General features: G+C 38.2%; 1 protein-coding gene and 1 long non-coding RNA gene across 3 annotated transcripts in view; both read left to right on the top strand.

The window, feature by feature from the left end:
• The window catches only part of BBS10 (Bardet-Biedl syndrome 10), a 152701-nt gene that overhangs the window by 37231 nt on the left and 88489 nt on the right, over positions 1–26981 (top strand). The gene's annotated exons all lie outside the window — the stretch shown is intronic.
• LOC141544527 (uncharacterized) lies at positions 5148–25153 on the top strand. 2 transcript variants are annotated; one of them, XR_012482639.1, is made up of 2 exons: positions 5148–8167; positions 11718–25153. It is a non-coding gene; the product is annotated as an uncharacterized LOC141544527 (long non-coding RNA). The 2 variants fall into 2 exon arrangements; XR_012482638.1 differs by having other exon boundaries at positions 5148–8219.

Genomic DNA, 26981 nt, shown 5'->3' with positions numbered 1-26981 from the left:
TTGGAAAGAATAGTCATTAAGCCTTTAGGAGTTAATTGTTTTTTTTCAACCAAAGAAACTCAAAAATATTGTCCATGGAGATGAAGGATCCTGTAATCTGCATTGATAGAACAAGTATCAGTAAGATTGTTCATACTTAAGGAAAATATAGATTGTCAATGATCAGCCTCAGGCAGCTAGGTGACACATTGGATAAAGAGCCAGGCCTGGACTTAGATTCATCTTCATGAGTTAAAATCTGGCCTCAGACATTTATTGGCTACGTGGCCCTGGGCAAATCACTTGATCCTGTTTGCCTCAGTTTCCTATCTATAAAATGAAATGGAAAAGGAAATGGCAAACTATTTCAGTGTCTTTGCCAAGAAAACCCAAATGGGTTACAGAGTCAGACACAACTGAAAAAACAAATGATGTCACAAAGAGTTGGATGTGATGGAACTGACTCAACAATAACAAATCAGCAGTACTGAAATAGCCAATATTTATATAATATTTATTATGTACCAGGCACTATACTAAGGGCTTCACAATCTTCTTTTATCCTCACCACAACCCTGGGAAATCAGTCCTTTTATTGTCCCCGTTTTACACATGGGAGAAACTGTGGCAAAAGGGTTACTTGCACAGCATCATAAAGCTAATAAGTGTCTGAAAGCAGATTTTCACTCAGCTCTTTCTTACTCTAGGCCCAGAGCTCTATCCACTGCACACTCAGCAAATGCCATTGAAAATCATGGAAATATTCTTTTTCCTTTCTCTTCTGTTTCTTTGTCATACATGTTTGTTGTGTCTGAATATTCATCTCTTTTAAAGTTAAGTGTCTATGCCACATCAGATATTATGTCCATTGGCATGCTCCCTCTTCCACATTTCTTCCCAAACTTGTTCTTTTCCTACCATGGGTTTTAGGTTAACCCAAAGTTCATAGAGATGACTTAAGTTCTCTTAGTTCATTGTAAGCATCTGATGATTTTTTTTTTTTTTTTTCATTCAGCCAGTCTTTACTTAACGGACAAATCTGAGTCCTCCATTCTCCACCTCCAATATTTCACTTAGCCCTGCCCTCAATGTAATGGATACCAAGTAGTTCAAGAAGAAATTCTTTATCTGAGAAGTAAAGACCATTGTATGGAATCACAGTTATTATTCCTGCTCAATCAACCAATACAGGACTTGAAGTCCTTGAAGCAAGAGTCTTGAGAGTGTTTGAGTGTGAGTGTGTGTGTGTGTGTGTGTGTGTGTGTGTGTGTGTGTGTGTGTATGGGTGTGTGCAAAACATAAACTCATACCATGGAGCTAAGTGTGTTTATATTTGCAACAATCCTGTTGATTATCTTTTTTTTTTTTTTTTTTTTTTTTTTGGCTAGGCAGTGACTTGGTCAGGGTCACACAGCTAGTAAGTGTCGAGTGTCTGAAGCCAGGTTTGAAATTAAGTTCTCCAGATTCCAGGACCAGTGCTCTATCTATTATGCCATCCAGTTACCCCTTGTTGATAAGCTGCTCCTGACTTTTCACTCATCACTGAGACCAAAGTTTTATCTATATGGCAGCTGACAGCATCCTTCAGTGATAAGTCATTCTGAAATTGCCAGCACTGCTCCACCTTTTAAATTTCTCTCGCTTGACAACCCATCCTCTCTAGATCTCTTTTGTTCTATTATGTCCCTCACCACTGTTCCTTTCCTTCTTTTCTCATCCCCCCTCTTCTACCTTCCACTCTCCTTTCCTCTTTTTCATTGCTTATTGAAAGTCTCATTTACCAGTTAGATCATAATCCTCAAGTTTCTACTATTTTGTAGCTCATTCCTTTCGTTTCCTAATTAGTACCTCTTCCGCCTTCACACACTTGATCCTGCCTGTGAATTCCCTAAAGATTCCTTTTGTCCTCCAGACAGTTTCTTAATCTCACTGTGTTTATTCCCATATCTAGCAATGTGGCTCTAAAATATGGCCATTTTCTTGTTCTTTTCATACCTGGACTATTCAGGAAGGTTCTCAAATGCATTGTCTCTCCTATTGGTCAGATTTATGAACACATAAATTAATAGCTCTTAATTATATGAATATTAATATCTACAGTGTCTTGTATGAGGCACTGGGACTAGTATGGTCTGCTACGAGATGAAAATTATCCAGTAGAGCAGAATGTATTTGGAAATGTTTGGGATTTCTGCTTTTTCTGGTAAATTCAGCTTTAAGAAGTGATTCATATTTTGAAAGGCTTCTATTGCTATGAAATCAGAACTACAAGCTAATCCTGCTCCTCATACTATATATCTCTGGAATTTGCTTTTCTTCTATTTTCATGTTCCCAGTCCCAGAAAAACTACAACAAAAATACTGTGCTTATGACCATGTTTGGTTCTGAGTTCCTTTCTCTGCCCTGAAAGGTTCTACTCATTGTCTGCATGGTTCCTTCTGACTAGGATAACAAAATCTTTTTTCTGAAAGCTACATGGAACATGGATCAAGAGCAGCATTCAAAACTCTCCCTTCAAATGGGACTGAGCAAAAGAAAAATAGGGAAGCAGAGCCCCCTATCACAACCTGTGTTCTGGAGGGGCATTATTGCCTGTGTATATTGTGTGTGTTGAAGAATATTCTTATTTTTAAAAAGTACATTGAAAAGAGTATTCACTTCAGAAATACAGGAACTGGGTTCAAATACTAACTTTAGGCCTACCAACCTAGTGCAAGTTAACCTTTTGAGCTTTGGTTTTCTCATCTGAAAGGAGAGGGTTGGAAAAGATGATTCTTTAGACTCTTTCAAGTCTTGATCTCCTAGAATTCTTTGTTCTCTCCAGCTAGATGAATTTTTTTGTTGCTGTTCTTTTTTTTTTTTTTTTTTTTTTTTTTGAAAAGGACCAATGGCATCAAAGAGTGATTTAAGTAAAGCAGAGTCCAACGGCAAGACAAAAATCAGTTGGTTTGGGACGTGGCCTCTGCACATGCAACAGTTTCTGGGAGCCACAGGTGAGAATTGAGTGACAGACATACACCAAAAGTGGATAAACAACCCCAAAAAGAAGTTGGCACTCTTCCCATCAGAGGAGCTAGTCCTCCCTTCACACTTTGTACACATCCTAGCTAGGTAGTGAGCTCTAAAAATAGCTCCATCTCTCTGTGCATCTGCTGTTCCCATAGTGGCACAAAGCAACAATAATAATGATTACATACATATGGGTATGTATTACATATGTACATGTACATACACATTACAATATCAGATTGTATGTCTACATTGCATATATATTTATGTGTATATATGTGGACATGTACATATGTAATTTGCATTTTCCACTGAAGTAAATTCCTCAACTAGAGAGGTGGAAGTCTTTAAGAAACTCATTATCTCTTAGCCACAATTGTGGAGGACTCTGGTATTGATGAGGAGAAAATCATCTCCAGAGCCTTCTTCATCATGGTGTAGAATGGGGCAACTAAAATAGTAACAGGATAAAGAGAATTGGTTTCTCACTTTATTGTTTTGAAATCACTTTTCATACTTCATCTTATTTGAATCTTATAACACCTTACTACAAGTAATATCAGTACTGAATTGAGACTCAAAGATATTACAATCAGTAGAATAGAAACTCCTTGATTTCAAGATTGTTGCATGATTTATCTTTATTATTACATTATTTTAATTATATTATTACTATATTTGTAATTATCTATTTTTTATGTTTGTACAATGGGACAGTAGCAGGCACTGATTACTGAATTAAAATGAATTGTGATTTGCCCATGATCACACAATTAGCAAATATAAAAAAGCCAGATTTGAACCCAACTCTTTTCTAACAATAATCCCAGTGATCTTTCCATTATAGTATTCCATTTTCAAGAGATCATTCTGAATTGATTTTTCCTTTATCTATATATACATTTACTCAGTCATTCATTCAGTTGCTCCTCCACCCAACATTTAGTTATTTGATCCTCCTGTTTTAGGGACTGTTATAGTTGTAGTTATAGTCTAATAAGGAGCTGCTCATATCTATATATGTGACTGATATAGGTATTACCTAGGCTGTTCCTTGCTTTCCTTGCAGCCTGCAATTTGTACAGACTTGATAACCAAAACTGCTTTGAGGAAGACAAGATTCTACCCAAGACTCCAAGTGCCAATGATTTCCCAGCAGCTGGTTCTGGAGCCCTTCTGCAAGTAACCTTAACAGTTCTTTGTTTTAGAACATTTGGAAATACATTGATATTCACCCAAAAAGAGGCAGGGGAAAGAAATCTGGCTAGCTGCCAAATACCTCAACACAGAAATTAACCATTGTCAGAAGAGGAATGAATAATCAGGTGGTGATTGCCATTTTATTAATAAAAGAGAGAGAGAGAGAGAGAGAGAGAGAGAGAGACAGAGAGAGAGACAGAGAGACAGAGAGAGAGACAGAGAAAGACAGAGAGAGACAGAGAGACAGAAACAGACAGACACAGAGGGAGAGAGAAAACTCATTTGACATTATGTGCTGCTTAGAATGTTGTTTCTGGCTCCTTGGATGGAGAGTAGAGGTGGTTTGAAGAGGTTTCTTTTCTTTTCTTTTTTTTTCAATTAATTAATTAATTTGCTGAGGCAATTGGGGTTAAGTGACTCTTATGTAATTTCAATTTTTTAAAGTGTAAATTGGCCTAGATGAGGGGTGCTTAACTTTGTGTGTGTGTGTGTGTGTGTGTGTGTTAGAGATCTATGTTCCTCTTCTCTGAATTATATTTCAAGATAATTTAAGGAAATACTAAATTTCAGTCTGAGGTTACTGAAAATAAAGATGCCATTTCCTTCTGTTCTGAGTATAGACTCCCTCTGGACTGCCAAAATCAATTCATAAGGACTTTCCCAGGAGTCTGTAGATCTCAAGTTAAGAATCCCTGGCCCAGACAATCTCTAAGTCGAATTCTAGCTCTATGGCTATGAAATAGCAATGTTTATAAGGTATACACCTTTTAAAACATTTTCAGATGGTTTTCAAAAATCTATGATTCTGTTCAGTTTAAAATTGCTCCCCAAATTTCCCTCATTTCTGCTCAGATTGTACCAGAGCCCTAGATTTTGGACCTTGAACCCAAATCTCTAATTTTACAGAGGAGATTATTGAGGTCCAGAGAGCTTCAGTGATCAAATCTAAATTGAGGTAATGAACATTATTTGATAGAAATTGTACACCTATGTGGGAAAACCGAGTATTTAGCCAAGAGAAACAAGGACATGCAAACAAAATACACTTGCCAAGTTGTCGATTCTGGGATACCCTTCTCAAGGACATCTCAGAATTGAGGTCTGACTGCTTAGTATAGACTGAACTGAGTAGAAGAGAAGATTGTTCTGGGAATCCAGCAAAATACAATCAAGTGCTGAAGAAAATGGGTCAAAATAAACTCTGCTCTAGCCAAAATAAGAATCAATATCTTCATGAGCTTTTTCTTCAGTTCACTCATTTGAAGCTTTCTCTTCAATTCCCTCTTAGTTTTTAGAAATGACAGAGACCTTAGGAAGGGGTGGGTGTTCTATCCACTAGGAGTGGAGTTAGGAAGACTCATTTTTTTGAATTCAACTGTGGCCTCAGACATTTACTAGCTTTGTGATCCTAAACCCTTGACCCCTTGTCTCCTTATCTATAAGATGATCTAGAAAAAGAATGGCCAGCCACTTCAGGATTTTTTTTTTTTAACCAAGAAAACTCCAAATGGAGCTACAAAGAGTTGTCTGAAATGATTGAACAACAAACAACAACAACAATAAAGTTTTATGTTTATTCCTATTAAATTTTATTCCATTAGATCCAGTTTAATGTTCTGGCCTTTAGAGATCTTCTGGATCCTGATTCAGTCATCCTAAATATTGGCTATCTCTTCCAGGTTTAAGTCATCTGCCAATATGACTGTCTTTATCTCAGTTATTGATTAAAATGTTAAATAGTATAAGGCTAAACATAGATCTCTGGAGAACTTCACTAGAGACTTCTTGCCAATTGGCATTGATCTACTAATGACCATATTCCAGAAGGAGAAGGCCAGCATTTCAGAACCTGTGATATATAGAGGAAGAGAGAACTTAAGTTAGTATCCTCACATGGACTACATAATGAGACAAGGAGTTTGTGAAAGTCTTAATTGATGTACTTACTTTTGGACAATTGTTTTGTGAAAAGGAAATAGGCCTCTAATTCCACGAAATAAATCTAGAATGGGAACATCACTAATTCTGAGATTAATAAGGAATCCTGTTCTTTCTGTAGTAATGGTAACATTAATCAAATTTGAGGCTTATTAATAAAAATGTGGACATTGGAAGTGAGCAGAATAAAATTGGGGGTAAAGGCAGTAATACTCCTTGAAATGAAGCTGGATTAGATAACTTCTAAGTTCTCTTAAAACTTGAATCCTGTGATTCTATGGAATCTCAAACATATCCCCATATTTCTGATATCACACAGATGTGTTGCCAGGTTTTCAAATTGGAATGAGAATTTCCACTTTCTACTTTTTATTTTTTTTTAATAAATAATTTTTATTGGGGTAGCTAGGTGGCACAGTGGATAGAGCACCAGCCCTGAATTCGGGAGGACCCGAGTTCAAATTTGGTCTCAGAGACTTAACACTTCCTAGTTGTGATCCTGGGCAAGTCACTTAACCCCAGCCTCAGGGAAAACAAACAAACAAACAAACAAACAAAAACAGAATTACCTATATCACTTTGAAATTTCTTCCCATTGTTTCTAGGTTGACCACATGGAGTCACACCCTATATACCTCATTTGTGCAACTAAGTGGTAGAAGAGGCAGCCAGATTGCTCAGTGTATAGACACCACCCTTTCTCCTGTTCTGGTTCAAATCCATCCTCAAAGATTCAGTAGTTGTGTGACTCTGGACAAGTCCCTTAACCCCAATTGTCTCCCAAAACAGTGAGGTGGTTGAACAAGATGATCTCTAAAGTCAATTCAAGTTCTTTGATTCTCTGGTTCTAGCCTCTTCTAAAAAGACTTCTTCAAATATGAAAATAGCTATTATCCCTCTTTAGATAAGAAGTACTAGTGTTCAAATCCTGCCTCTGATGCTTACTATCTGGCTGACATATGTTTAATTAATTAATTTCTCTGAGTCTCAATTCCCTAAAATGTAAAATGGTAAGAGGTAGAATAGATTACTTTCAAAGTTTCTTCCATCTTTAAATCTTCTTTTATGGAAAGAAAAACATATTTGAAATGTTCTATCCTCTTTCTCTTTGTAAAAATGTATTTAAAATTTTACTTACACTTTGTTGTTGAGTCTGACCCTTCATGACCCTGTTTCTGGTGTTAAATTGCTATTTTCTTCTCTTGCAGATGAACAAAAACAGAGGTTAAATGGCTTGCCCAGAATAACTCAACTAGTAAATATTTTGAGCCTGGATTTTTTACTCAGGTCTCCCTGAGGCTTAGCACTCTATCCATTGACCCATCTAGCTGCCTCCAGACTTTTACTAAGATTAATTAGTGATATATATCCTTCCCAGTTACCAGTTATTTGAACTTCTGAGACCCTTTGGCTCCTCATCATCTTAGGGATGCTAACTCATTCATTCATTCATTACACCAGGTGGTTGTGGGTATCGAAGTAGAGAGTATAATTGTGAGGTAGACAGTCATCACTCTTTATTTAATCACATGCATCCTATAAAAACTACCCCCCCTTCTTTCTCTCAATTGTAATAGGTCTTTTGTGCCTCTTCATTTATTTCATCTAATTGTCCCATTATACCTCCCTTTTCCTCTTTTTTTCCAGAACAGATCTTTTTCCACTCCTTAGTGTCTTTTTCTTTAATGTCATCACATCAGAATCCATTTACAACCACACCCTCAGTTCATGTGATGTCTCTCTTTTCCCTCTCCTTGCTGTCTGCCCCGGTGACAAATACAGTTCTCAAGAGTTACAGATATATATATATATATATTCCCCCCCCCCCCCCCCATCTAGGGATGTAAACAATTCAACCTTTAAATAGTATGTGTGTGTGTATTTCTCCCCCTCCCCCCTTTACCTTTCTGTACTTCTCTCAAGTCCTGTGTTTATAGATTAAATTTTCTGTTTAATTCTGTTTTTTTGTTTTTTTTTTTCAATAGAAATGTTTGAAAGAGTCTTACTTCATTGAAGAAAGATGATGCTGAGTCTTGCTGGGTAATTAATTCAGGCCCTTAGTTCCTTTATTGTAGAAGCTGCTAGATTCTAGGTAATCCCGACTGTTAATCCTTGAATTATTTTTGTATTTTTGTATTTTCACAACAATATTCTTTGGCGTTTTCCTTATGGATCTCTTTCCAATAAGAGATCAATGGGATTCTTTAAATGAGTATTTCCCTTTCTGTTTCTAGAATATTAAGGCAGTTTTCCTAATGATCTTTTTTTTTTAGCTATGGTCTTCAGATAGGTCAATAATTTTAAAATTGTTTCTTCTGAATCTGTTTTCAAGATCAGCTATTTTGCCAATGAGGTATTTCACATTTTTTTCCATTTTTTTTTTTTTCATTCTTTTTAGGTTGTCTTGCTGTCTCACCAAATCATTAGCTTCCATTTTCCCTGTTCTGTGATTTTCTTCAGTTATCTTTTGTATCTCTTTTTCATTTGGTTTATTTTGCTGTTTCTTCAGTAAAACCTTTTTTTTCTTCAGACAGTTTTTTTCTTTCTTTTTCCAAACTGTTGACTCATGCATACCTCTCATTTCCTTTCTCATTTTTTCTTTCACTTCTCTTATTTGCCATTTAAAGTCTTTTATGAGCATTTCCATTCCCTCTTAGGGCTTGAGACCTATTTATATCATTCTTTGAGATTTCTTCTATGGATATTCTGTCCTCATCTGAGTTTGTGTTTTGGACTGCTCTGTCAGCTTTGTGTGGTCAATTTTCTTTTCTATTTCTTCTCATTTTCCTTCCTTTTCTTTTGCTGTTTTCTTTTTTATTTTTAAGGTTGATCTCTGTTCCTGTGTTAAAGGGAGCACTGCGCCAACCTTCCTCTGCACCTCTGAACCTTGGCTTTGAGCAGCCGGGAGGGGGGGGGCACTTGTCTTTGCAAAGCTCAGGGAACAGCCTGGTTTCCCGGCTGAGACTGGAAGCTACCCCACTGATTTGCTCCTCTACCTAGCCAGAACTCAGGGTATTAGTTGCTGATTTGCTGTGATTAACATCCTCTTCCCTGGTTTTCCCAGAGTCTAGCTGAGGTGTGCTCAACACCCTTTTCATCCCAATAAGACTGACCTTTCTTGAAGTTTTTCCAGTCTAACTTGGCTGGAGAGTGGTTTCATTCCATCAGACTTGGTTTCATATGGTTTTTGAGAAAAACTGCCCTGTTAAAAAAAAAAAAAAACAAACTTAATTTTTTTTTTAGTTTATAGGCAATGTAATCATCCCTTCACATTGACATGGTCCTGCCTTTGGCTGACTTGAGGAGTTTATATTAAACCCCAATTAGGAGCACACTAACATTAACTCATATATCCCACTTGGGAAAATTCCCAAAATTTAGGGAAAGGTTTTGTTCTCTGTTCTTATTTAAATTTATCTTTATCTCAAGCTAATACCTCTTTGTTTTTTCATGGTTGAGACAAAATCAAATTATTAGAAAAGTAAAGAAGCAAGCTGTTTACATGTTATGGTATTTGTTAGTGGACAGACATAGGGAAGGAAAGCTGGGCTAAGAGCAGAAGAAATTCCCTCAATCCTGGAAGAGTTGGTTTACCTGAGTCTTCTGTTTGAAGATGGTTTTGGGAAGGAAGGCAATGTCCATTATCAATCTTTTTCTTCTCTGCTGTAGCTTACCCCTATTTCTTACTTCCCTTGTGCCTCCTTTCCTGTTTCTTCTCTTTTTGTTTTCCTCCTCCCCTTTTCTTTTGTCTCTCTCTATTGCTATTGCTATATTTTCTATCTCTTTTTTCTCTCTCTTTGTCTCCCTCCTCTCTTATTTTGTAGAAGCTTCTGGACATAACTCAAGTGAGTCTGTTAAGGGCACAAAGTCAAAAAAAGGAACAATTCATATCTCAAGGAATTTCCTTCCTATTTGGGGTAAACAATTTGATTACACACACATACAAATATAACAGTGACCACTCTGGCTTTCACTGCCTAAAGACTGAATTTGTTACATTTCACTCCTCTCCCAGTTATGGGTATCTTTAAGGGGGAATTCAACTCACAGCTCCATTTAGTTCCTACAAAGCATGAAACCCCCAAATTTTGTAACAGTGACCTCTCTGGCTTTCTTTCACACTTAGGTTTCTCAGGGCTATCCAGCTAAGCTGATTGTAACATCTGGCCAGGAATCTTGCATCCAAGGTCATGTGGCTCAAATTTCAGGGTTCAGGGACTCTTCTGCCATCATCTAGAAAAGAAAAGACAAACAAAACTGAACAAAGCCCTAGGCTACAGGGTCTAAATAGGGTGGTCAGGAGAAGAAAGCCCTTCACCTAAACCTAATTCAGTTCATCTGTACTATGCATGAATCGGCCTTTTGCCTTTGGACCTAAAATTGGAAAGCAAGCCAGGTGTGTACAAAGATTACTTTTAATATCAGTTAAAAATTCCAATCCATCAAAAGCGACTGTGCTTCAAAGGCTGCCAATATTCTCTGACAACCACTTCATCATGTCTATGGCTCTGATAAGTACAGAAAAAGGCAAATGAAAATGTTTCAATATGATAAAAAATGGTCTCTATAGTCAAAATTCTCTGGAACCTTTTTTTCAAGGCTGCGTAGCTGGCTACCTTAATGATCCACTGAGAAAGGTAATCTGAATACAGTACATTGGATGTGAATTTGATGAATAATGTTCTATAGAAAGTATGGACAAAGATGAATAATTCATGAATGATGTGGTACATTTATGAGCTATTTACAGCTCAGAACTCATGATACCAAAGAGAACACCAAACAGCCCACTCCTTTGTCTGTCATTTGGAGCCATATTAGGAAAACAAGAGGCAGAATACCTGAGAAGGAAGTGTATTATAATTTTAAGTATAATAATGAAGAAGAAACCTAGTAAATATTTGCTTGAAAATGAAATTAAAGAGTAACATTAAGACAGCTACAAATACGAAATTATAAATCCACAAGGGTGCTGATGTAATTTTATATGTAAAACCTATTTGTGAAGACTATATTTGTGAATCGTTTGTATTTTCTTTCCTAATTAATTCATGTTGATGTATGATTCCTCAGTCTTTCTGAATATTTTCTATTCTTCAGTAAGTTTTCAACTTTTAAAAGTTAGAAATTATCATATGTATTTATTTCCTTCTTCCTTTCTTCTCCCCTCCTTTGATGGAGGAGAACCCTGAAATTATCCTCCCTGATTTTTTGGGGGGGAAATTCTTCTTTGGGAGAGACCCACCTTAGGGAATTAAGATAAGTGGCTTCATTTTGTTATCTTGGTGGTGACTAGCTTCACCCTCTTATTGAATTGAAAATTAGTCTAGGACCACTCCTACTTAGCTGGAACTTAAATGCTCTCACTCAGCTAGAAAGCTGCCTGGGGGCAGTGACAGCATTGAAGGAATCTCATTCAATAGAAATCCCAGTCTCAGATCTCTTGTAAAAAAGACAAATTTAAACTCATATCTTTGCAGAAATCTGAAGTAGTATGCTTTTACCAAGGAACCTCTCTTCTTGGCAGAGTTCCTGCTCGATGTGAAGAGACCTTCTTCTCAGTAATAACCTCTTGTTATTTCTCTGCCAGGACTTCTTGCAACTGAGGACTCAGTCTTCCTAGCAAAGGTAGGAAAAACTTCCTTTTTGCCAGTCAGACTTTTGGGGTTCATGAATTCTTTCACATTGAAACTGTGTCTCCAACCAAAGAGGGGTTCCCATAACTCTGCACTGCTACTAACCCCATCATTTTGGTTCCCTGACCAGGAATTTGGAAAATCTGGAGTTATAGAATCAGGGAAAATAAGGCTTGTGGCAAAATGGGACAAAACACCTCTGTTTCTAAGGATCCTTCCTTACGGCAGAAACAAATTTAGCTTGAAAGATTTCAAACTTAAAAAGCTTAAATTAAAACAGCATTGTAGGGTGTGCTTAAATTTGTTGGAAGGAAATCAAATTCCCTCCTAGCCCCTCTAGGGACAAGAGAACCCCCCTCTGTACTCCTATGCAGTTCATATCAGGAAGCTTTTGAATCCCTTCCAGAACAGGAACTAATCTTTTTAACTCTATCTCTGTCACCTGAACCAAATCCTGGGACTTCCAGCTTTTTTTCTCCTCCTCAAGATACTGATTCTAATCTCTCCCAGAAACCTGGCCATTGCTCTGGGGACCCCACTTAGCTTCTTGAGGGGTCCAAGAGGAACACCCTCCTTGATGTTAAAGTTAAACAACCTGCCCCAGATATACAGATGTACAGAGGAAACTGCAGAAGCCAGATTTGGTCCCTCAAATTTCTCCCTTAAAAACAGCTGTTGGAGTCTTTAATGATAGAGATCAGGCTTTGTCAAAGAGAGAGGCTATGGAATTGAAGGGAGATTTGGAGAAAAGTCTCTACTCTTGGCTGCTATTTCCGGAAACCACAGAGGTCTATGCTTTAGGACTCTCCAGTCCTTGTCCTAAGTTTGAGCAGGAGGAGCACTGGAGGAAAGACTGCTTACAAGGGACGAGCTGTCTCCCCAATGCCCTGCCCTCCTACAAGCATTTGGGGCTTGGTCAAGCTTCCCCTTGCTCCCACACGATATTGACATCAGAACCCTGGCTATCCCTGGATGTGGCCCAAAGGACCATTGAATTTCTTTTTGCTATGAGAGGGGCTTCTTCACTGGCACTCTGGTCTCTCTTATCCCTACCCCCATTCGGGTGATGATTGCAGAGGAACTTAAGAGATGTTTTTGAGATCTCTTCTCTTCCTTGACAGATTGGTGACCTGTCTTTTAAATGCTCATTTATTATTCCCTCCTGGTATTGATGAGGGTGGAGGTCCCCTTAAAATTCCTTTCTAATTGTCCGACCCATGGCTGACCTTGATTCACAAATCCTAGTCAAAGGTACCCTTTGAATATCCAGGCCCAACCCCACTATCAGCTCAGCTTCCCCCAGCCCTCACCTGATCTGAGCTAACTGAAAAGCCCACCAAGAACTTGGAACTGCCCACAATCTTTTGGGTATAAAAGAGGTGAGACATAACTCCCTCTTTGCAGAAGCCCTCCCAGCCAACACATGGTATCCTTCTAGCCATGTAGGGGTTCCTGCCCGCCCAGCGGCCACCCCTGGCGTCTTTCTAACTGAGCTTTACTTCCAAATTTCTACAATAAACCTTTTATTTATCAATCTAGGTTTTTGGGCCTGTAAATTCATTTACAGGGGACATTGCGCCTCATGGGATCTATGCGCCGAGAAATGGGGTTCCTCCTTTTCTTTCCCTCATTAGTGTGACTTAATGGTGAAATTGGGTGAAATTTTCTCTTCTCAGACCTCCAGAGAAATTTTTTATGCATGAACTTTTAGTTAGAGAGTTAAGAGATCTTGAGAAACTTAACTGCAGTCTTATCTTATTTGCAGTCCTAAAAGGCAGGGCCATGTCTTGGGTGATCCCATACCTACTTTCTATTCTCTAGCTTTGAGAGTCTCCTTATCCAAAGCCCACATTGCCTGCCAGTCTGTCAAATATTTGGGCATGGTTGGCTTCTCAGGATCTAGATTCCCAATTTTGGAATTATTGTCCAACCTCTCTATGATTCTATTCAAGGTCCCAATAATCTTCCTCTTGAGTGGGGACCTGATCAGGCCAAAGCTTTTAAAATCCTGAAGACCAAACTGATCTCTGGCCCTGCCCTGGCCCTGCCCAACTTGGAGAAGCCTTTCACTCTGTATGTGGATAAAAAGCATGGACAGGCTTTGAGGGACCTGACTCAAACTCTGGAATCTGACCCCAGACCTTTTGCTTATTTCTCAAAGAAACTAGACTCAGTTTCTCTAGGATGGCCTTTCTGCCTCAGAACAGTGGCTGCCAAGCCCTTGTAATTGAAGAGACCTCAAAACTGACCTTGGAAGTTTTAACCCCGCATTTTTAATCCAGAGCATGTAGAAGCCAAAGGGCACCAGTGGCTTGTGAGTTACAAGATGTCAGGCACTCCTGCTGGATACCCCTGACTCTCAGGGTAGGTCGTACCCTATATCCTGCTATCCTGTTCCCTGACACATATCAATTGGGAGAAATTATTGATAATTGTAAAGAAGCTCTAGATACTATCTACTCCAGCAGAAATGACTAAAGCTGATTCAGAGAATGGGTATATACCCAGGGGAAGATTGGTAAATCCCCCTTGTAGAGGTTTCAAATGGCTTCTGGTCTTTGTTGAGACATTTTAAGCACTATCAGTCTTACATTTTGGCTATTTAAGTGCTCTTTTCACTGTATACAATGCCAGCATCTCAAACACCACCCCTACCCCTTCAAAGAGACAAAAGTGGGGATTTTGGGGAAATGTTCTTTGGTTCTTAAAGAAAGACACAGCATGTAATGCCAGAGAAACTGAGCATGATAGAGATTAGAGAACAATTTAATAATTTAAAAGGGAGAGATTTACTGGGACCAAATGGATCCATGGTTTGGTCCCAGGGCTGAATGAGACAATTGTCTCAAAGAAACCAGCAGTGAATGTCAGATACAAGATTTTTGTAATAGGGTCACAAGACCGATGACATAATAGGGAAGGTACCTGGATGGGGAAGACTTAATGGGGAGAGGAACCTAAATTGAGGATGACATGATGGAGGGAGGCACCTAAAGTGACATAATAGAGGGAGGTACTGGAGAGGCTCCTGATAGTCTAATGATGTCTAAAATGGATAAAGACCTTTATCTCATCAAACATTAAGAGGGCATGATTATAGCCTAAAGCAGAGTAACTGAATAGGACAATTAGGGAAACTGGATCAGGACATTAAAAGAGAACACAACATTCCACACTCTCTTCTGACTATTCAAATCATTGAATTATTTGATAATTAACTCTAGAAATATTGATAAATAACTCTAGAAGGTCTTAGCACCATAATTCTGATCAACCCTATGTGAAGTAAATAAACTAAATAAAAACCAAAATAAAGCTGTTGTGGCTGGAAACTGCTCTTTCCCAGAGGCTCTGGGAAAAAAAAAATTCAGGGGAGCCTGGCCTCTTGAGGCCAAGAATTCAGATCCTCAGTCACCCAAGGCCCAAGGCAGAGGCCAGAAAGTCTCTTATCTCTAATCCTGCTCATTTTCTAACATCTCGCTGGGGCCTCCAAAATGTAATGCCAGAGAAACTGAGTAAGACAGATTAGAGAGTATTCAATATAGAATTTATTAAATGGAGAGATTTACTGGGACCAAATGGATCCATGGTTTGGTCCCAGGGCTGAATGAGGCTATTGTCTCAAAGAATCCAGCCCTGAATGTCGGATTCAAGATTCTTTTATAGGATTACAAGACCGATGACATAATGGGGAAGGTACCTGGATGGGGAAGACCTAATGGAAACAGGCATAATGGAGGAGATACTGGAGAGGCTCCTGATATTCTAATGATGTCTAAAATGGATAAAGACCTTTATCTCATCAAACATTAAGAGGGAATGATTGGGGCAGCTAGGTGGCGAAGTGGATAGAGCACCAGCCCTGAATTCAGGAGGAAACGAGTTCAAATCTGGTCTCAGACACTTATCACTTACTAGCTGTGTGACCCTGGGCAAGTCATTTAACCCCAGCCTCAGAAAAAGGAAAAAAAAGAGGGAATAATTATAACCTAAGGCAGAGTAATTGAATAGGACAATTAGGGAAACTGGGTCAGGACATTAAAAGAGAACTGTGGCACAACAAACATTGCTAGTCCTCCTGGGTGGGATACTTAGAACATCCTTTCCAACCTTACTGCCACAATGAAGTAGGTGGCTAATAAAACTGCTTTTGATTTTATTAATACTTTTGCTAAGGATAAGAACTTTTTTTGCTCCTAGCATTTTTCTCTCCTACTTTTCTTGATTAGCATTCTAAGACCCCTGCCAGCAATTAACTCCTTAGCATTCTACAGCCAGTGCCACTAGTTAACTCCTCAGCCTTTCAGCTAGGGAATCAGGTGAGCAGTGGGGGTGTTCAGCATTGTTAAGTGGGCTATCATCATTCTTAAGGCAGTCCACAGACAGGACCGGATAAATTTTTTAGGTTCCATTCCCAAACATCACCATTTTAGCCCTGGATGACACCCCACTTTTAATCTCCTGAGATTTGTTTCCTCTAGGTGTCAAACTATGAATTTTCAAGTGCTCCTCCAGCCTGGAGATGATGGGATAATTGACTGGGACAAACACCTCCTAGCATGAACTCCCAGTAAACTCAAGGACATCTTACCAGCTCAAAGCAGTTACAGAAGAGACCTTTACTCCTTTACCCCAAATGATTTTGGGGTGATTGCTTGAAGGAGAAAGTGACAGGGGTGAACTCTGAAACTTTTTCTTGATTTTTGGGGTGAACTCTGAAACTCTCCTCTGACAGAGACCCACCCTTCAGGGCAGCTAAGTGGTTTCATTAAGATTAATTCAGAACCACTCCCTACTTAGCTCATTCAACTGGAAATCTAAGCCTGGGGGCAGTGACAACATTGAAGGAATCTCATTCAATGGAAATCCTAGTCTCAGAACTCTTATGAAAAAGACAATTTTAAACTCTTATCTTTGCAGAAATCTGAAGTAGTGTGCTTTACCAAGGGACCTCTCCTCTTGGCATAGCTGCTTATCTGGACTCCTGCTCGCTGTGAAGAGACCTTCTTAGTGATAACCTCTTGTTATTTCTCTGCCAGGACCTCTTGCAACTGAGGACTCAGTCTTCCAAAGCAAAGCTGGCTTCTCAGTACCAACACAATAAACTTCCCTTTTGCCAGTCAGACTTTTCAGGTTCATGAATTCTTTCACATCATTGGTCCTGCACTGGCCAGAGAGGGTTCCCACAGCTCTCTGCACTGCCGGTATGCCACCTTCTCCTTTCCTCCCTCCCTCTGTCCTTTCTTCTCTTCCCTCCCTTCTTTCCTCCCTCCCTCTCTTCCTTCCTTCTTTCCTTCCTTCCTTCCTTCCTTTTTTCTTTCCTTCTTTCACTTCATCCTTTTTTTCCCATCAATAAAATGAGGAAGTTACAGTAGATGACATCTAGGTTCCCTTCTAGCTCTAAAACCAATAAAATTTATGGATTGTTCTAAAGGAAGATAAACTAGTTGCAAGGGGAAAGGAAAAAAATACAAAATAAGTTATAATTTCAAGAAAGAGTAAATATTCAAATTTCTCTAAGGTCCTTTTTGCCTCTAAAATTTCAAGATTCCATGATATAGGATGACTAATTTTCATTTTGTTATGTCTAAAGTAGGCTATGAATTCAAGAGTTCTTGATTCTAGTTCCCAACACTGTTCTCTACATCACCTAGATGGCATGCTTCTAAGTGGAAAGCTGGACGCTTGGGATCAAGATTCCTCCGGAATACTGCCATCCTATTTTTATAGAGATTAATGCTATTCTTTGGAAACAGCAGCCAAGAGCTTTGGGTTCCTAAGTCTCATCAACATCTTGGAAATTAATCTATTGAAGAGGTTTAGCTATGAAGGAGAAAGCTCTGACAGCTTCCTGCTTGGAGCAGATGTAGTGAGCTGTACTTATTGGATCTAGGCCTTCCTGCCACTGGGAAATTGATGTAGGCACCGATGTAACAGCATGCAGGATGAAAATATGCATGCCAGATGCACTGACATTAATTTGATTTTAAACTCTTTTAAATGAATTCATTTCTTGTATGCTGATTAAAGAGCTGTATGCAAGCATAAGAGATGGTGTGCATAGTGGTTAGAGAACGGGCCTCAGAGCAGGAGTTACAAATCCTATCTATAACACATTTGCCACATGATCATTGGGAAAGTTACTTTGTCATTCAGTACCCTCGGCAACTTTCAGAAAAGTAGAAATGTAAGAGAATGTGCTGACCCACATTGGCATAGGCAGGTTCCTTTTCTGGGTGTTCTCCACATCAATTTAATCAAAAGTCTGGCTCCCTCTTTAAGCTTCCCTTGTGAGAACTTTAAGCAACACACAGAGAGGTTAGGAACCAAAAGAGGAACCAGAAGGATGAGGGCTTCTAGCTAATAATCTGATTGGATTAACTTTAACAGCCCAGCCTAGGCATTAGAAAATGACATTAGCCATAAAATGCTCTAATCCAAGGGAAGTCAAGGATCAGAGAGCCTCACAAACAAGGCAGGGAGTATGGCAGATGCCCCAAAACAACTTCTGATGTAGAATGACAAATGCATCCAAGCCATCCCCAGTTCTCAATGCTCAACAGGACCAAACATAAGTTACAGTACCCAAAAGATCACAGGGAGGACTTTGAGATCATTTCTTTAAAGTATAGAGATTTTGTTTAGTTGTCTTGGAGAAGCGTATGAATTCTTACAGCTCTGATTTTCAGATTTTTTTTTTAAATAAATGCTTTAATGCTGGAACTCCCTTCTGAACAGAACTACTATGTTTCATTATGCTTTGATTTTATGCTAAAGTCAAATTGCCTTGTTTATTAATTTTGCATTGCAATTTAAGCGTTTGTATCCTGTATGAATATAAACACTATCACTGTAGTTTAAAGTTTATTAGGATGCGAAATCTTTGGAGAGTTAGAGCAGAGTATTTAAAGTGAATTGGCATACAGAACCATGCCAATAGGAGTACCTCCTGGAAGTGAGGACACGGTTTTTGAAGATGCCATTAGGGGTGCCATAAATTGGATGTGGGGTGGAAAGGGATGTGAAATACAGAGGAACACTATACAGAAGCAAACAAAAATTTGCTTATGGTCTATTCAGGGGTTCTCAAACTACAGCCCTTAGGCCAGATGGGCCCTCTGAGGATGTTTATGTGGCCTTCTGGGTTATGGCAAATGGACTGAGGGGCGGAGACAGTGTGAGTTTTTGTTTTTACTATAGTCCAGCCCTCCCACAGTCTGAGGGACAGTGATCTGGCCCCCTATTTAAAAAGTTTGAGGACCACTATTGGTTGAATAAATGGTACAGTCCAGCATTTCTGGAGAAACAGAAGTTAGAGGAAATACCTGGGAAGTAAAAGAAAGACATCACAAGACTTCTACAAAGGGCAGAATTCGGTGGGGCAGCTAAATGCTATCAGGTCTGGAGTCAGGAAAACCTGCATTCAAATCAGCCTCAGAAACTTATTAGCTATATAACTGTGCAAGTCACTTTACCTCTATCTGCCTCAGTTTTCTCATCTATAAAAGGGGATAATAATAATATTTACCTCATTAGATTACTGTGAGGTTAAATGAGATCATATTTGTAAAGTGCTTTACAAACTTTAAAGCATTATATAAATGCTAGCTATAATCAATAAAAGTGTGCATTTTATTATTAGAACAAAAATATTTAAAATATTTGAGATATGAACATAACAAACAATTGTGTATGGACAAGTGTGTGTGATTGTATGATTGGGCAGAGTATAAAATTTCTTTTTTGTTTTTATTTCTATTTAACAAAAAATATTTATCTTTTCTCACATTTTGTCCACAAAAACATAAAACAACCTTAACAAATATGTGTAGTTAAATAAAACAAATTCTCACATAGTCTGTGTCCCAGAAAGCATGTCTCATTTTGCATTTCAAGTTTGTCATATCTCTGGTAGGTAGTGTGTAGCTTGTATTTTTATGGCCTCCTGGAATCAGGGCTTTCTTTTGTGTTAGTGTTTCATTATTTTTCAGTGATTTTCTATTGTGTTCAGCTCTGTCACTCCATGCCATTTCCTTCTCCAGTTTATTCTACATATGAGGAAACAAACAGGGTGAAGTGACTTGCTCAGGATCACACAGCTAGTAACTGTTTGAGTCTTCCTCACTGCAGGCCCAGGAGTTCTGTGCACTATGGCACTACCTAGCTATACTGACCAGTATTCTCAAGTTGAGCTACATGGCCAGTGGAGTCCCAATTCTGAACTATGATTCTGTAACATGATTAAATGGATGTCAGATAAGTTTTGCAGCCATTCAGCTATGTTGACCTGGGATTTTCCTCCTCGTTTTCTATGTTGTGAGTGGTTCTGGCTCCTATAACTCTGGGAAAAGCAATTAATCAGAAACTAAGTGGTGTGTCACTATTTCCCTGGGGAAGTTAATGTGGCCAGTCCCATCCTGCTTGTGAGCCAAAATACAGTATGCAAAAGGGTTCTGAATGGCAATTAACTCCCACATATTCACCTTGGATGTGTATCTCATTTTTTGTAACAAAGCTCAATCCTTTATCAATGGGAATATTTTCCAGTGGGAGCAGACTAAATTAAAGGCTTGCTTCACTGTTGTAAAATACATTTCAGTGGATCTACTCTGATTCCACACTATTGAAGCAAGTCCTGGGCCTTTCACACCATTGGGAGCTCTCTTCATGACCCTATTTGGTGTTTTCTTGGTAAAGATACTGGAATGCTTTACCATTTTCTTTTCCAGCTCATCTTATAAACAAGAAAATTAAAACAAACAGGATTAAGTGCCTTGTCCCAGGTCACAGTGTTATGCCACATTTCCTTTAATTGTCCTGTCTCAATTTCCCTGATTGTTCTGCCTCAGTTTTCCTGAATTGTTCAGTTTCCCTAAATTGTTCTGCCTCGGTCCTCTTGGTTGCCTTCCTGACCATTAGAACTGATATAAATTAGGGCTGGGAGCCCTGACCATTAGCATTCCATAGAGCCATAAAGGTTATTTAGAGATAAGCATAAGTCTTGTTGCAGACTTCCTGTCTCTAGCTTGACTACCTTCTTCACCCCCTCTTATCAGAATTTATGATCCTTCCATACCTTCAACCTGTTAGAACCAAATTTATGGTTCATTCCTGAAATTCCTTCTCATCAGTGTTCATTCCACCCTGCCTTTGTTTCCCTGATAACTAGAGTCTTATAAAAATGCCCAGAATTCTTCATTCAATGCTGAATGCTTTGAGATTCACATCCCATTCAGTCTTCTGGGGTCAACATGGATGCTGTTTTGTCCCCAGACAATCTTTCCCTCTCAAATAAAATATAAAAAACTCCCTAATCTCTATCTTGCCTCAGTTTTTCCAGCATTACAACTAATAATTTTTACTCAGATCCTTCTGACTCCAGTCTTAACACCAATACCCTATCCTCTCTGCCACCTAGCTGTCCCAAAGTCATCTACTTGCCCACCATAATCTAATAGTTATTTAATAAACTTTTTTTTGAACAGTTGCCATTCAAGGCAGTGGGTAAGAAATAGTTCTCACTCTTATGGTACTTACAATCCGATTATCTATTAATAGCTTTATGTAAGTTTATTGAACTTCAATGACTCTGGAAGAGAGTAAGGGTGATCACTTTGTGCAACTCTGCTTCACTTAAATCCAATTCAAGCTTGAGTTATCAGCCCATGATGTCTCTGTCCTTTTTAAAATGAAGGACAAATATCTCGCAATGTTTACATATACTTGTTACATATTATGGAGTCAGTGAAAAGAGAGGCCATAAGATGGGGGCCAAGAGAGCAGGATTAAGATCAGGAGCATCAGATCTAATCCTGGCTCTTCTGTTAAGTCACTTTTTTTCTTTTGGATGTGATTTCCTTTTCAATTAATTGGATTTGATTATTATTATTAAGTCCCACCTAGTCCTATTTGTAACCCAAGTCTCAAAGCTCTTGGTTTGGGATTCTCTTCTCCCTGGTGGAGATCAACACCCTGAAAGGGTGTTTGAAAAAAAAAAAAAAAAAAAAAATGATCTAAACTAAACCAAACAAAAAATGCCCTCTCTGGGATTTTCCATGCTTTTCTCCTTTCCAGAGATTTGAATAATTTTTCCTGGATTCTTCTAAGGTTTGTGTTGGTGTCTCAGCATCTTCAACAAGACTCCCTGTCATTTCTGGCATGGAGGGTAGACACTAGTCACTGGGCCACAGCCCCTGAACTGGACATCTGGGTCCAAAATTTCCCCCAGGGTCCTAAAGGTCACCAATTGTTTAAGTCTCTTCTTACAATTCTTATGTCAGAAATGGGAGCTCTGCATGTTCCCTTTTGGTAATTACTAAATCTATATTTGATTTGATTTTAAGTTTTTTAAAGTTGGGTATAAAGTCCTTTGGTAACTTATCTAAAGAAGTCACATATTTGTATATCCTAATTAGAAGAAATATATTTAAGGTATGATGTTGCTTTCTAAATTTTTCTAAATTTTCTTTTTCTAAATTGTATATTGGGATGAATGTTGGAGGGCATGTGGGAAAACTGGGACACTGATACATTGTTAGTGGAGTTGTGAAAGAATCCAGCCATTCTGGAGAGCAATTTGGAACTATGCCCAAAAAGTTGTCAAACTGTGCATACCCTTTGACCCAGCATTGCTGTTATTGGGATTATATCCCAAAGAAATACTAAAGAGTGGAAAGGGACCTGTATGTGCCAAAATGTTTGTGGCAGCTCTTTTTGTTGTAGCTAGAAACTGGAAGTTGAATGGATGTCCATCAATTGGAGAATGGTTGGGTAAATTGTGGTATATGAAGGTTATGGAATATTATTGCTCTGTAAGAAATGACCAGCAGGAGGAATACAGAGAGGCCTGGAGAGACTTAAATCAACTGTTGCTGAGTGAAATGAGCAGAACCAGAAGATCACTATACACTTCAACAACAATACTGTACGAGGATGTATTCTGATGGAAGTGGAAATCTTCAACATAAAGAAGATCCAACTCACTCCCAGTTGATCAATGATGGACAGAAATAACATACCCAGAGAAGGAACACTGGGAAGCGAATGTAAATTGTTAGTACTACTGTCTATCTACCCAGGTTACTTATACCTTCGGAAGCTAATAATTAATGTGCAACAAGAAAATGGTATTTACACACATATATTGTATCTAGGTTATATTGTAACACATGTAAAATGTATGGGATTACCTGCCATCGGGGGGAGGGAGTGGAGGGAGGGAGGGGATAATTTGGAAAAATGAATTAAAAAAATTATTTAAAAAAAAATAAAAATAAATTGTATATTGGGCAGTCAAAATTGTATGAGCTATGCTTTTAACATTTTGTGGGCCCTTTTAGATATGTAGTATAAATTTTGTGACACTTGCTCCAAACTTATATAGATATTACCTACATTCTGAATCTTAAGGCTTGCTTGCTTTCTCCCTTTAACAAAGAAATAAAAGCAAGAAAATCTGGCATATAGGGATGTGTAATTATAAAACAAATTATATCTAAATGCATTGAGGGAGCCTGTCTCCAGAATATTCAAGTTAAATTACTGAAATGACATTAGTGGGAAAATTGAGATATTTACAGGTTATATTAATAGGCAGGGTGTAAGCTTTCCTCTGAGCTCTGATGCTGTAAGAGGGGTTAGTGGAATAATATTGAAACAAATTGTGCATAACAAATGGGTAGAGACTATTGATTTCAATAATGGACCATACTTTTTACTTCTAAGACTTTATAAGAAATAATAGGGAGACATTGCAAATTGAGTGGCAACTTCATACACGAGCATTTGCTCTTATCAGGGAAAAATGGAAAGAATGAATCAGATTCTTAAGAAATGGGTTAATAAATTGATGTTAGATTCCAAATTGTTTTGTCTCAAATGTTTGCCTATTGCTTTGTTAAAGAATTAGAACTGTCCCAGAAAGTGAGCTGGTATTTTGCCCATATGAGATGCTATGTGGTTTACTTTTTTTGGAAGGAGAAAGGATAACTTTTTAAGGAATTATATACTGGCAGTGTCCTCATTCCTTTTAGCCCTTAGGAAGCAAGGATTGTTGATCTAGACAACACCTTTGGAGTTTGCAGTTTCAGGAAAGTGAGCACTTACAAGTCTTGGAAGACGCAGAGTGGGAAGAACCTTATCAGATGTTACAGATGACTAAGACTGCAGTCCAGAAACTGATAATACCAGGATTAAAGGAGCTGAGAGGGAATCTCAAGAATGGACTGTTAAGGATAATTTATAACCTCTAAAATTGGCTTTGTACCAAGGCAATTACTAAATGTTTTGATAAGAGGGAAGATTAATTGTACTTAGAGCAATTTTAACAATATTGTTTGTACCTGTTATTTATATTTCCAGAAAAGTTAAAAAAGATTCCTTGATTAGAGGAAGTTGAATGAACACTTTTTGGATGAAGAAATTATTAATATTAATTTTGATAGGGTTCTTTAATATGAAGTTAGGACAGTATATTCTATATTCTATGTGAGTTTTTAATTGGTTATATTGAGTCATCTTAAAGCTGTTCCCACTGTTTAGGGAGATTCTGAGAACAATGGTCTATCTTTGTCCCTTTGAACATGGTTGATATCTAAATATGTTTTGATATAGATTGGTTATTGAGCATCTTAAAGTAAAATGATTTGTGTGATATTGAATTTAAAGCCATCCATTTAGATATGAAGATAACTGTGAACTTTCTAGGATGAATCTTACTGTTATTTTTTATTTTTTCCCTGAGGCTGGGGTTAAGTGATTTGCCCAGAGTCACACAGCTAGGAAGTGTTATGTCTGAGACCAGATTTGAACTCGGGTCCTCCTGAATTCAGGGCTGGTGCTCTATCCACTGTGCCACCTAGCTGCCCCTATCTTACTGTTATCAATGTAACATTATAGTCAATATTTATTTAAGATATGTGATCTTTAAGAGCTAAATTCACCTAAAGCTTTGATTTATGAGACTTGCTATTAGAGATAAAATCTCTTGGGACTGTAGCTGATATTATTTGTGTTGTGCCACAGTTCCCTTTTAATGTCCTGACCCAGTTTCCCTAATTGTCCTATTTACTCTGCCTCAAGTCATAACCATTCCCTCTTAATCTTTTATGGGATAAAGGTCTTTATCCATTTTAGATGTCATTAAAATATCAGAAGTCTCTCCAGTTCCTCCCATTATGTCATCCTAGGTGCCTCCCCCTATTAGGTCATCCTTATCCAGGTACCTCCCCCATTATGTCATCATTCTTGTTACCTTATAAAAGAATCTTGTATCTGACATTCACTGCTGGATTCTTTGAGATGATAGTCTTGTTCAGCACTGGGCCAAACTATCGATCCATTTGGTCCTAGTAAATCTCTCCATTAAATAAATTATTAAATTGTTTTCTAATCTCTATGTTGCTCAGTTTCTCCAGCATTACATTTGGAGTTTTAAATTCAAATATGATTGTCTGATGGATCATCAAGCCAATTATCCATCATCTGAAAACTACTCAGAGGAAAGTGATCCTGAATTGTCACAGATAAAAGTTAATATCTGGTTAAGAGTTGGGAGGACAACCTTAGTATGCACTTAAGATAGGATCCTTCTAATTCAGTTTCTCAATTCAAAGGAACAATTCAATGTGTTCCTTTGAATAAAAACTCACCTGATTATTCCTGGGTATAGCTATAAGATAGGATTGTTATTGTGATCAATTATCTAAAGTCAAACTGAGCTAAGGATGCTTTGTTGCTGTCATGCATGTGCTCTCAGGTTGAGGCCAAAGGACCAATTTTGATGCTATTATAATCATGTCAGAGCATGTGGCAATAGAAGCCATGAGCACAATTCAAGTATATAAGATTTTGTAGTTTTCAATCTGAAAATATGTAGTCATTATATCCTAAATAAATAGGTGAGTATTTGGCCTAGTAATCTATCTGTTGCTAGACGCATATTTCTGTCTGTTTCTTTTAGCCTTTCTGCTATTGCTAACTTTTGTGATAGCCATCTTTATTTATGAAGGGTAACCTACTTTAATTATTGGGCATGCAAAAAGTTGGGGTTATAAATGGCTCCAGGTGAGAGCTGGGGATACAGAACCCCAATCTGTATGCTGAATAGGCTCATTAGACTCTATGCCAGGGTTGAAATTACTAACCAGATGCCAAAGGTATTGGATTTGTTAGCAGACAAGATCACTCAGACTAGACCAGACTAGTTTGTGGGAAACTAAATCTATCCATTTGTTGTGTGAACATTGATGATAATGGACAGGTAGTGAAGGAAATTGCCAGAGATATAAGAAAATTGACCTATGCCCCATTCCAGACCTGGTCGTCATCATTTAATGCTTCTTGGTGGTCTTGGTCTAGAGACAACATGGAGACAGGTTCTTTGGTTCTTGCTGATAGCTTTAAGTGGAGTCACACTACTCCCTGTCTGCCTCCCTGGGTGATACAGTTTATCACAAGGGTAGAATAGGCATCACTAGTCAGGATGGTAAAGACTGAACAACCTGGTAGGGGAAATCCAGTTAGACTTGAAGTATTAAAAGGCTGAGGATGGACTTCAGGAGAAAAAAAGGACAAACCAGGTCCAGAGGAATTGGAGACTGAGAACAAGTTGGTTGAGGAAATGTATCCAGAACAGTGTGAGAGGTCTTCAAAAGTTAATAAATAAGAGGAGGGATTGAATAGGATGAACTGATGAAGACCTTTCATAAAAAGAATATGACCTTGACCTGTGCCCTAATTGTGACTTGAGACTTTTCCATAGCAAGCTGAGCTATAGCTAAAAGCTGTTTATCTTAGATAAATAAACATTTCCCTCCTGTTTCCCACCACCATCTTTTCATAAGCATTTAAGTACCTAATACAGTAAAGAGGGTGTTATTGACTAGTATTTTTTGTCTCTGATAGATTTTTGTATCAGAATGGGAGTCCAGATTCCCAGTCAATGGGAAGAAAGGCCTGGAAGAGAAGGGGGTGTTTCTGCATTCTTATGCATTCTACATAATCTTGTGTTTTGCAATTTGTGCTTTGCACTCCTTTACTGATGACACCTTGTCTGTTGGGAGTTGCCTTTTCTCTCCAGATTGTAATAAATCCCTTTTTGCCTTTCTACCTTGAGAGTCTCCAATTTTAATTTGGGTAGGTATCATAGCTGTACCACACATGCACATCCTCTTTTTCTTAGTTATCTTCCATTTTTGAAAGTTTCTGTTCACTTTCAA

Source organism: Sminthopsis crassicaudata, chromosome 5 (assembly GCF_048593235.1).
Source record: "Sminthopsis crassicaudata isolate SCR6 chromosome 5, ASM4859323v1, whole genome shotgun sequence".
Taxonomy (NCBI): domain Eukaryota; kingdom Metazoa; phylum Chordata; class Mammalia; order Dasyuromorphia; family Dasyuridae; genus Sminthopsis; species Sminthopsis crassicaudata.
This window is presented reverse-complemented; position numbering and strand designations above follow the sequence as displayed.